The sequence below is a fragment of the Stegostoma tigrinum genome, chromosome 4 (genome assembly GCF_030684315.1).
Source record: "Stegostoma tigrinum isolate sSteTig4 chromosome 4, sSteTig4.hap1, whole genome shotgun sequence".
Taxonomy (NCBI): domain Eukaryota; kingdom Metazoa; phylum Chordata; class Chondrichthyes; order Orectolobiformes; family Stegostomatidae; genus Stegostoma; species Stegostoma tigrinum.
The window spans coordinates 103,490,576-103,503,255 of NC_081357.1; the positions used below are offsets into that span (position 1 = coordinate 103,490,576).

General features: G+C 47.7%; 1 protein-coding gene across 1 annotated transcript in view; it reads right to left on the minus strand.

The window, feature by feature from the left end:
- Window positions 1-12,680, minus strand: part of LOC125452488 (CUB and sushi domain-containing protein 1-like) — a 2,230,063-nt gene that overhangs the window by 786,383 nt on the left and 1,431,000 nt on the right. The gene's annotated exons all lie outside the window — the stretch shown is intronic.

Sequence of the window (12,680 nt, forward strand, 5' to 3'; positions counted from 1 at the left end):
GCAGGTCGTGTCTCACAAACCTCACTGAGTTTTTTGAGAAGGTGACCAAGCATGTGGATGAGGGTAGGGCAGTTGACGTGGTGTACTTAGACTTCAGTTAAGCCTTTGATTAGATTCCACATGTTAGGCTATTGGAGAAAATACGGATGCATGGGAGTGAGGGAGATTTAGCAGTTTTGATGAGAAACTGGCTTTCTGTAAGAAGGCAACAAGTGGTGGTTGATGGAAAATATTCAGCCTGGAGTCCGGTTACCAGTGGTATGCCTCAAGGATCTGTGTTGGGACCACTGCTGTTTGTCATTTTTACAAATGACTTGGACGCAGGCAGAGGTGGATGGGTTAGTAAGTTTGCAGATGACACGAAAGTCGGTGGAGTGGTGGACAGTGTGGAAGAATGTTGCAGGTTGCGGGGACACTTGGATAAACTGCAGAATTGGGCTGAAAGGTGGCAAGTGGAGTTCAATGCAGATAAATGTGAGGTGATTCGCTTTGGGAAGAATAATAGAAAGGCAGAATACTGGGTCAATGGAAAGATTCTTGGTAGCATGGATATGCAGAGGGATCTTGGTGTCCATCTACATAGATCCCTGAAAGTTGCCACCCAGGTTGATAGTGCTGTTAAGAAGGCTTACGGTGTGTTAGGTTTTATTGGTAGAGGGATTGAGTTCCGGAGCCGTGATGTCATGCTGCAACTGTACAAAACGCTAGTGTGGCCTCATTTAGAGTATTGCGTGCAGTTCTGGTTGCCCCATTACAGGAAGGATGTGGATGCATTGGAGAAGGTGCAGAGGGGATTTACCAGAATGTTGCCTGGTCTGGACGTCTTATGAGAAAAGGCTGAGGGACTTGGGTCTGTTCTCATTCTCATTGGAGAGAAGAAGACTAAGAGGGGATTTAATAGAGACATACAAGATGATCAGAGGATTAGATACGGTGAAGAGTGAGAGTCTTTTTCTGAAGATGATAATGTCAGCTTGTACGAGGGGTCATAGCAACAAATTGAGGGGTGATAGATTTAAGACAGATAGCGAGTTTTGTGAAGATTTGTAGCTCAGGTCGAGGATATGGATGCAAGTATGCTCGTTGAGCTGTAAGGTTCGTTTTCAGACGTTTCGTCGCCATTCTAGGTAACATCATCAGTGAGCCTCCAGTGAAGCGCTGGTGTTATGTTCCGTTTTCTATTTGTGTTCAAGTTTCCTTGGGTTGTTGATGTCATTTCCGGTGTTGATGTCATTTCCTGCTCTTTTTCTCAGAGTGGGACAACACATCCATCCTAGGACAAGCCAAACAGAGACATGCACAAGAATTCCTAGAAGCATGGCATTCCACCCGGAACTCCATCAACAAACACATTGATTTGGAGCCCATCTACCTCCCTGTGAGAAAAAGAGCAGGAAATGACATCACCAACACAGGAAATGATATCAACACACGAAATGACATCACCAACTCAATGAAACCTAAACACACAAATAGAAAGCAGAACATAACATCAGCGCTTCACCAGAGGCCCACTGACGATGTTACCTAGAATGGTGATGAAACATCTGGGAACGAACCTTCCAGCTCATTGAACCAGCTTACATCCGGAACAAAATAAGGACCCATTCTTTTGTGGACTGAGAGGAGGAGAGCGTGACTGTGTTGGAGGTGGAAGGAAGACGTCGGGTTGGCTGTGCACCCTTGCAACCGGTGGATCTTAATGCTGGCTTCGGCCTAATGCTGGTTCAGGGGAGCAGCCAGCCTGCAACGATGGCTGCGGCGAGTGCTCGTGCCCCGGGTCAGTGGGTCTGGAACACCATCCGCGTTTCCGTGAAGAGGGTAGATGAAGGTGCACCTGTCGACCGCACCTTCTTCGTGAAGAGAGTCCTGTTGGACTGTTGTGGGTTTGCTGCTGCGGACATTTACTGCCTGCAGGATTTCCCCAGAGGAGGTTTCTACGATGTGACCTTCAGGAGTGCCAAGCTTTGCGAGCGCTTCCTGGAGGTTTTCAAGGAGAAAGGAGGTGAGGGCCCCCTCTCTGTATTGACCGCTGTCCCGCTGTTTGTGATGCCAGCACAGAGGAGCCGTATGGTGACTGTACACATGTACAACCCGCACGTGCCAGCAGTTGACGTCCTGACCTTCCTTGGAAGGTACGTGAAGGTGGAAGGGGACCTAACCGACATCATGGACCCCTTTGGCATCTGGACCTTAAGAGGCAGGTCAGGTGATGCTGAGGATGGGCGCGGTCGGGAACATCATACACCCATCATCCAGCTTCGCAATCGGCGGGAGCAAGGGCTACTTGACCTACACAGGGCAACCTAAAGTCGGCCATGCCTGTGGTATGTCAGGACACGTGGCGGCCGATTGCAAAGCCACCATCTGGAGGAACTGCAGGGAGGAGGGACACCTTGCAAAGGATTGCCCACAAGAGAAAAGCTGCAACCTTTGCGGGGAAGCGGGCCACCTCTATAGGGCATGCCCGCAGCAGGGGATCACCTACGCCCAGGTCGCCGGCAGGGGCAATGCAGGGCAAGCCCCCCCGAGAGGAGAGAAAGGCACCAGGCCCCTGCAAGGACCCCACTAATGTGCAGGAGGGCCCAGCTCCACAGGACGGACCCCAGGCCAGCAAAGCACCCCTGCAGGCTCCACTCCCCCCACAACAACCCAGAGTCGATGGAGGAGGCAACAGGTGGCCCAGGGGAGTGGACGACGGCCTGGAAAGCGAGGAGGAAGGTGTGCTGGGGGGCCCCGGCACTGCAACCATCAGGCGGGAAGAGGCAGCTACAGGGGGTCTATAAGAGCTCCTCCGACGAGGGAGATTCGGAGGAGGCCTGCCCAAAGCAGAAGCTGAAGCTCTCAAGGGAGAAGGAAAGCAGCACCCTGCTTCCAGGTGATGGGAGGCTTCCTGAGGCTCCCTCTGACACCCAGCCATGCGCCGCTGGGGCCATGGAGGGCCCCCTGGAACCTTCAGGTGGGAAGCAGGAAACAGTGTGTCCCCAGCATGATCTAGAACCGGACTCTCCTGCCTACCTCCGTACCCCCGATGGGGGGATGCCACCCGGAAGGCAACACGGACGGTTTCCTGAGCCCGGACAGCGTCCAGCAGTTAGCCCGAGCAATGGGCATGAAGGGACAGATGGAGGGGCTTGACCTTGGACTCGGGGAGGGTACTGCGGTCACTGCCCAAAATGGGGGTACGAGTTGTGAACATTAATGTGGGCAGCGTCAAGTCCACTGCAAGATGTGTGTCCACGTTGACCTACCTGACCACCGTCAGGGCGGACCTACTGTTTCTGCAGGAGTGCAGGATACCGCACCTCAGCAGGTACGGGAAATGGTCCGGCGCCTGGACCTGTGGGCCTTCGATTTGTTCGGCGGGTAACGACTGTCGCTCCTCAGGACTGGCTATTCTGCTGCGGGGGCGCAACTTCACCATCTGTCAAGTTCAGGAGATGGTGGGGGGTCGCCTCCTAGTGGCTGATGTCACCTACAGGTACGCTCCCCTGAGGCTGATCAACGTGTACGCCCCAGCGGTACGGAGTGAGCGTTTGGCCATCCTGCAGCGGCTTCCACCCCTGCTGGCTACGTCCAGGCCGGTCATCCTAGGCGGAGACTTCAACTGCATCATCGATGGAAGATGGAAGATCCAGCATGGAGACAGCATGTGGGGGGAGTCAACTGGACGTCACGTCCTGATTCCTGATGAGCACAGAGAAGGACGCCAAGCTGCTTGACGTCTTCAGCACCGCTGCAGACGGAGCGCAGCAGAGATACACCTGGTCGTGGCCAGACGCGTCTATCCGCTCAAGGATAGACTTCCTGTTTGCATCACGGGCGTTCTCGGTCAGGTCCACTGGCATCGAGCCAGTGTTCTTCTCTGACCACTGCCCCCTGCTGGCCAACTGTCACTTACAGGATGACCAGCCGGCCGGCAAGGGGACGTGGAAGCTCAACACGACTCTGTTGACCCCAGAGAACATCGAGGAGCGTAAGAGGGAGTACGCTAGTTGGAGAACCGTGAAAACCCTCTTTGAGTCTCCGGGAGACTGGTGGGAGACGGTGAAGGAGAACATCAAGAGGTTCTTTGTCCTCAAGGGTGTTCAGAAGGCAAGAGAGAGGCGGGGAAAGCTGTCGCGACTCCAGAAAAGGGTGCAGAACCTGCTCCTTCTGCAGTTGATGGGGGTTGATGTCACGGAGGACCTCCGCGAGGTGAGGGGCCAGCAAGCCTCGCTCTTCGCCGCGGAGGCATCCAGGATAATCTTCCAGTCCAGGGTCCACTCCGTGGAGCAGGACGAGGCGTGCTCATGCTTCTTCCTTCAGAAGGTGCACAAAGAGAGCTCTGTGCTTAGCCAGCTGAAGGAGGACAACGGCTCGGTGACATCATCTCGGCCCGACATTTTGAGGATCAGCAGATCCTTCTAAGCCGGACTGTACGACGCGAAGCCCATGGACAGCACGGCGTCAGAGTTGTTCCTGTCATCTATCACAGAGGTCTTAGACGACAGCACGAGGGAGTGGTTGGACCGGCCGATATCCCTGGACGAGCTGACCAGAGCCCTCAAGTCCCTGAAGAGGAATAAGACTCCCGGGAGCGACGGCTTACCGGTCGAGCTGCATTCCGCTCTGTGGGACCTGGTCGGCCAGGACCTGCTGGAAGTGTACGATAGTGCGCTTCGGGCAGGGGAAATGTGCAAGTCCGTGAGGAAGGGCATCATCACCCTCATTTATAAGAGGAAGGGGGAGAGGGAAGAAATTAAGAATTGGCGTCCCATTTAACTATTGAATGTGGACTACAAAATCCTGGCCAAGGTCATAGCCAACCAGGTCAGGTCTATCCTGGAGTCGGTGATTCACCCTGACCAAACTTGTGCTGTGCCGGGCAGGAAGATCGCTGAGAACCTCGCGCTCATCAGGGATACGATTGCCTATGTGCAGGACAGGCAAGTGGACACCTGCCTCATCAGCCTGGACCAGGAGAAGGCCTTCGACAAGGTCTCTCATGCTTACATGAGGGACGTCCTCTCCAAATTGGGGTTCGGGGAGGGCATCCGCAATTGGATCCGGCTGCTCTACACCAACATGGTTAGCGCAGTCTCGATCAACGGGTCGGAATCAGACAGTTTTCCCGTCAGATCTGGAGTCAGGCAAGGCTGCCCGCTCTCTCCTGCCTTGCTCGTGTGCTGTGTGGAGCCCTTCGCCGCATCCATCAGGAAGGACGTGAGCCTGAAGGGCGTGACTATCCCAGGCAGCGGAGGCCTTCAGGACAAGAACTCCCTGAACATGGACGACGTCGCCATCTTCTGCACCAATCGTCGGTCGGTGAGTAGGCTGTTGGACATCTGCAGCCAGTTTGAACTGGCCTCGGGTGCCAAAGTCAATAGGGGTAAGAGCGAGGCCATGGTCTTCGGGAACTGGGACGACTGCTCCTTCATCCCCTTCACCCTCAGGACAGACTACCTGAAGGTGCTGGGTGTTTGGTTCGGTGGAGCTGGGTTGTGCGCTAAGACTTGGGAGGAGCGTATCACCAAACTGAAGCAGAAGCTGGGCAGGTGGACGCTCCGGTCCCTCTCCATCGTGGGTAAGAACTTGGTTGTCAGGTGCGAGGGGCTTTCGGTACTGTTGTATGTGGCGCAGGCCTGGCCTATTCCCTGGACCTGCGCCGCTGCGGTCACCTGGGCCACCTTCCATTTCATTTGGGGGTCAAGGATGGACCGGGTCCGCAGGGACACCATGTACATAGTCCTGGAAAATGCGGGAAAGGACGTACCGAACGCCACCCTCGCCCTGATGGCTACCTTTGTGTGCGGCTGCATCAAGCTGTGCGTCAATCCTCAGTATGCGAACACCAAGTGTCACTGCTTCCAGAGGTTCTGCCTGTCCCCGGTGTTGCGAAGGATGGGCCTGGCCTCGTTGCTGCGGAACGCTCCGAGTAGTTGGACCGTCGTGTACCACCTGTCCTTCATGGAGAAATTTTTGAAGGGAAACACCTTTGACTACAAGGCTGTCAGGCAATGGTCAGTACGTAGTGTCCTCGGGACCCTTCGGGAAAAGGAGAGGGTGGATCCTGTCGTGTGGTTCCCCACGCAGACTGCCAAAGTCGTTTGGCAGAATGCCTCATCGCCAGAACTTTCAAACAAGCACAAGGACATTGCTTGGCTGGCGGTGAGAGGGGCTCTGCCAGTGAGATCCTTTATGCATGCCCGGAATCTCTGCGCCACCGCACGCTGCCATCGAGGCGGCTGCGGGGGGAAGAGACTGTCGATCGCCTCCTTCTGTAGTGTGCCTATGCGCAGGAGGTCTGGAGGGGGATGCAGTGGTATTTGACGAGGTTCGTCCCGAGCAGCTCTGTGACACAGGACTCCGTGCTCTATGTGCTGTTTCCTGGGACGCACACCGAGACCAACATCAACTGCGCATGAAGGACCATCAATGCGGTGAAAGGTGCTCTTTAGTCTGCCCGCAACTTGCTGGTCTGCTGAGCTGAAAGAACTGACCCCGACCGAGTGTTGTAGACTGGCACACTCCAAGGTCCAGGACTACGTGCTGAGGGACGCGCTAAAGCTTGGGGCAGCCACCGCCAAGGCGCGGTGGGGAAAGACCACCGTATGAAACCCCTCGTCCAGAATTGAAAAAAGGGCCCTATCTGTAACTGGGCCCAGCTGACACCTTCCCCAATTGGTGAGGGGACCAACGGGGACTGTGCGGGGAGACAACTGCTGGGGTATTTTCTTTGCTTTGTTTTTTTTTCTTCTTTGTTTTGTTTTTTTCCTTTAGTTGGTGTACATACCCCCTGGGTAACCCGGAGCGGCTTGCATGACTGGGTAGGTGTATAAATACGTTTTCTTTTGTACATCTTATGAATAAAGTATATTTTTTCAAATGAAAAAAAAGTTGATGAACCGTCTGAAAATGAACCTTCCAGCTCAGTGAGCAAACTTACATTTAAGACAGCTGTCAGAGGCAGGTTCTTTACTCAGAGAGTGGTAAGGGCGTGGAACGCCTTGACTGCCAATGTAGTTACCTCAGCCACATTAGGGGCATTTAAACAGTCCTTGGATAAGCATATGAATGGTGATGGGATAGTGTTGGGGGATGCGCTTTGATTAGTTCACAGGTTGGTGGAACATCGAGGGCTGAAGGGCCTGTTCTGCGCTATATTGTTCTATGTTCTATGTTCTCACCTGGAGCCAACATACAATAAACTTGTTCAATATAAAAGCCTCTTTATTTGGACCAAACAAGCCCTGTAAACCTTTGCACTGAGAAAAGATGATTCCAGCAAACCTACCAGATAATGCGATGCAGATATAGCTGCACAAACAATAATCAGGAATAAGGGCCTTCCAAGAGTTCCACCAACTTTAATCCAGTATCCATTTGGTGGGCTGTCGTCAATGACTTTGAAACAGAATTTAAAGGCAGTCAGCCGGCTTCAAGTTGGCAGAAGCGGAGTTTAATCTTCGCATTCAGGTCAACCTGGAGGTTGGATCACATCCCCCCTGTATGAATGCTGAACTCATGCTGTAAAACATCATACCGGTTATGAAGAACTAAAGGTGGCAGTGGTCTCACCCCAATCATTTCTCTCATCATCAAGCAGTGGATTAGCTGAGCATAGAGTCTTTGAGGCTATTTCTAGGAACAAATTCGGGAACAAATAATGAAACTTATACTTGCTGTCCAGGCAGTGCAATAGATGTTAGTCCAACTAACCTCTGGGATGGCAGGATTGTCTTATGAGGAATGATTGAGGAAACTGAGCCTGTACTCTCAAGTGTTTCAAAAAAATAAGATGCGATTGCATTGAAAATCGCCCAAATTTCTTTTGCAGGCCTTGACAGGCTGGATATAGGTTGGATATTTCTTCCTGCCTGATGAATCTTGAGCCACGGGACATCATCTCAGAATAGGGGATAGACCATTTAGGAATGAGATAAGGAGAAATCTCTCCACTCAGAAAGCCAAGCAAGTTCAATTATTGATCAGGCTCATTAACAATTGTTACTTGGAGACTAATTTAAGGGGTATTAATGTAGTGCAAGCAAGCTGTGTTCAGGTAGATGATCATCCATAATCTTACTGTATTACAGAACAGGTGTGATGGGTTGTATGGCCTCATCTTGTTTCAACATGAATGATGCAGTTTGCTAAATAATTTCCTGTTCACGTAGATAATGGCAGTTATCAAGGTAACATTTATGTACAATCAAGGCATTTTGCACCATCAAAAATTTTACAACACTGTAAAATTGCACTGCCCAGTCATACTGCTACTGATTGTAAATGGGAAAGGAGTTGCAATTACTTGCTCTGACAAACAATGCCTCTCCTATTCACTGAAAGTGACTGTGCCTGTTATAAGTTGAACTCAAGTTCTGTGGCTTTTTACATTATTCAGGGGCTGACCGCTTCTTCCACAAATACAAACTGCATATCACCATCATCCTCAGTAGTTAATCTGAGACAGATCTTCAATTCCAACAACTCCAAGCAGCCCTGTGCTTTTCTCTTCAATTACCACAGAATTTCCTATTTGTCAGTCTGTTCTGAAGCATCCTTTCTATCTTTACTATTGGTTGTTTTCCTTCCATCTGTCCTTCCAACACCACTTCCAGCATCTCAACAGATGTCCTATCAAAGGTATTTGTCTTTTTCTATTGGCATGAATCAAACTGCATTCTTTCTGTATCGTTGCCAATTGTTCCTCATTACTTTTCTCATCTATTCACTGTGTTTGCTCAATGTTTGTCCAAATCTATGTCTCAATGCTGTCTAGAAATCAGATTTCTTTTCTCTGCTTTCATTTTTGCAGCTCCACATCACACCATATTCCAAATCAAACATTTTCCTCTAATTTTCTTTAGATTTTTGAAACAGCAAGTGGGTGCTGTGCATCTCAGGCACCGTATGCCAAACTAGTCTAATCTACACCTCCTTCTGTTCTTCAAGAAAAGAAATGTTGGAAAAGAATTCTCTGCAGAAATCTACTGCCTCTTTCGTCAAACAGCATATTGGAAAATGACAAGTAAATGGCAGCAATAAGTCATAATGTGCCAAAAGTTGTTGCTAACAATGACAAAAATTTGGCTCTGCGGATTCTTTCCTATTTTATTCTCCAGCACTCTGCATGTCCGTGCTTTGCTAAAAGAAAAAAGACGCACAAATGAGGTAAGACATAAATGGGGCAGGAAAAGCATGATGCCATTTTCATGGCATTTGAGCGCGTCCATCTGTAAAAATGGACAGATGCTGGTGCAAGGTTCAGAAATGATACCAAATAAAAGGACTAATGAAATAAGGGGTGGTCATCTGTCAAAACAGAACTCTGTCCACTTTGAGAAATGAGAAATCCAGGCTAACGTATCCACTTCTCTTGGCATAGCAAATTAGCTAGCAATACGTCATCTATGCAGCCCAGTTGAGCTAAGGAATTTTCAGATCACCACTGTAACAAACCATGTGAAGAACTTTGTGATTCAAGTGCTACAAAAGTATATGCCAACACATCTCTAGCTTGCATTATACTTACAACTAACCAATGTGCAATTATCTGCCAAGTGCTTTTTTTCACTTTTGCTGCAGTGTGCAAATTACAGAATCTTTATGTAGCAGTATGTACAGCTAAGATTCATAATCATACACAACCAAAATTATGTGTTTTATCTAAATATACGCATGTATTAAAATTTTAAGTTTCGTTCTCTTCAGGAACTTAACTATGATTCTTACTTAACTGTGGTTCTTTGGGCTGTACTAACACACCGGTATCTCCTGCAAGCAAGTGTGAATTAAATTTGTTAGAAAATCCAGAGTGTGAAACATTATGATGATAATATATTCAGGATAGTCAGTACAGCATACTTATATGAGCTGGAAACTACACATATTAATACACAGAGTGTGCTTTGCAAACAAAAAGAATATATGGGCTAACATATGTGGAGCTGGAGGAACTCCACGGGCCAAGCAGTACCAGAGGAGCAGGAAAGTTGATGTTTCAGGTCAGCACCCTTTTTCAGAAATTCTTCACTATTGGCAGTTCTTATATTTCTGAGTGATATATATGCAGTGCACCTGTTTCAATGTAACAGTTAGTGACAATTGTGATCTAGTTCATTTCATGGGGTAATGCCATGACCATTCAGAATCAACCTGTCTTCTGGAAAATTTAGAGAAAGCTTGGCAGTTAACTGTCAGTCATCATTTAGCACGAAAAACCTCTACCAATTAACATTCAAATACCAATGATTCTGCATTCTCCTCCCACAATATGTGTTGTTTTCTCTTCGTTTGTTTCTTTTTTCTTGTAAATTGTCCCAATGAGGAGAAAAATGAAAATGTTCAACATTTTTCTGTTAGACAGCAATACTAAGTTGTGGAAGTTGACCACAGAATGCATCATATCCAAACCCAATGCTGTCTTCACCAGACACCAGCAATGGTCCATTTTATTTTTTTTAAAAGGTATGGAATGTTGGTGAACTTGTGCCCTTCCAGATCACAGGGATATGACGGAATCCTACACAGCCTCATCAGAAACTGCTAAAACAGAGGCACAAAACCTGGGCCTTCTGGCTGATCTGAGCTTGTAAAGAAAATTGGTATTTTTATCCTTTTGATTATCAAATAAAACTACATACTCCCTTCTTTTCCTCACCCCCATACTCCACCACATCGAATATGGAACGGACACCCCCACAGCCCCACCTCTGTGAATGTAAACATTTATAGCTTACAGCAAATGTCATTTTGAAATAGTCATGTGAAAATGATCCAGTGACTCACTCACTGTTCACAGAAAAATTCACTGGACTTTGCTTGTTTCTTCGCCAGTACACTTGTGTCCAATGTGGAAGTGCAGAAGAGAGCTGAGATATAAATCCTTCCTTTGTGTGGCATCTCTTGCTTTCGTCACCAAATTCAGAATTATTGTGTCAGCATCTTAACCAATCTTTATTATTATGCAATGGCTTTTTATATCTATAATTTATTCAATATGGAAATTTATCTTCTTAATTCCTAAGTTACTACATTCAGTACTTTAAACAAGAATTTTTTTAATATTTGATCAACTAAAAGACTTTGTGACTCACTTGAAATCTAACTTTAGCCAAAGTCTAAATCTTGTTAGTTTGGGCTTGCACTGACTTGGGCACTGTTGTCGGCACAGTTTTTCTTTCTCACTCAGAGGATGATGGCATTGCTGGCTGGGCCATCAATTATTATCAATTTCAAATTGCCCAGAGGGCAGTTAAGAATCGAACATGTTGCTGTGGGTCTGGAGTCACATGTAGGCCAGAGAAGGTAATGATGGCAGTTTCCTTCCTTAAAGGACATCAGTGAATATTATAGGTTATTACTGACAATCAACAATAGATTCATGGTCATCATTAGACTCTTAATTCCACATATTTATTGAATTCAAATTTCACCATCCGCCATGGCAGGATTCGAACTGAGGACCCAAAAACATTACCTGCGTTTCGGGGTTAACAGTCCAATAATAGTACTACTAGGCCATTGTCTCCCCTTATTACATAGCAACACTGAAATTGGCACTGTGCTCCTTGAATCTCATGGTATGTGTGATGTTTGCAACACTGCACTGAGATTTGCATTGCTCCTCACGAGGTAATAGCATGTGTAATTGCCTTGAATATATTTGTGATTAATAGGTGCATTTTCACTGGGTAAATTGTAACCGGTGCATCGTGACACGAGTACGTGACAGGGGAACTGTGTTCAAACAGAGCGCATCAGTCTGAGTTTTGATTGTTGTCCCATTATTTCCTGTACCTCCCATGTCCACAGTAAGGGTACAAGGCCATGTCTTCCAATGGTTACAATGATAGATTCAGATTTTTAAAGAAGGGAGGATGAAGCATAAACACCAGAAAGGATCGAGTGGGACAAATGAAAAATTCCAATACCATACATCCTATGTAAATCCACCTGGGACTAACTTAGATATTATTTGGTTTGCTTGTCAGTTTACTAACTCCCATGAGAAATGACAAATTATTATTGATCCAAAGCTCCTTAACCGTGTCTAGATGATTGGTAAACAGTTTACTTTCTTCTACTGACTTGTAAATATGTTTGCCTTGTCCCAAGCCATCTTCAATAACAAAAAAAAGCAGTTCAACACAACAAATTATTGCACAGGTATTTCTGTTTGCCAGATATACTCAAGACAATATTTCATTGTACTGGAAAGGAATCAAAGTAAAGTAATTTGGATCTATAGCAATTAGAAACATGACGCATGCACACTGTAATTTAACTAAGTATCATAGAATCCCTATAGTGTGGAAACAGGCCCCTCAATCCAACAAGTCCATGCAACCCTTGGAGCATCCCACCCAGACCCATCACTCTATAACTCACCTAATCTACACATCCCTGAACACTACAGACAATCTAGCCCCAGAGGAAACCCAGACAGGTACAGGGAATGTGCAAACTCCACACAGACAGATGCCTGAGGGTGAGAATTGAACCCAGGACCCTGGTGCTCTGAGGTAGCCACCATGTTGCTGTAATGAGGTTAGCACTTAAATAGGCTAGGAATGTCTGCTGCCCGATCATAAGATTGTGTGCAAGAATAAGCTATTCAACCTACTGAGCCTGCTTTGTCATGACAGAAGGTGATGGTATGTCCAGTTGTGGCCCCTACTTTGCTGTTTGTCTCA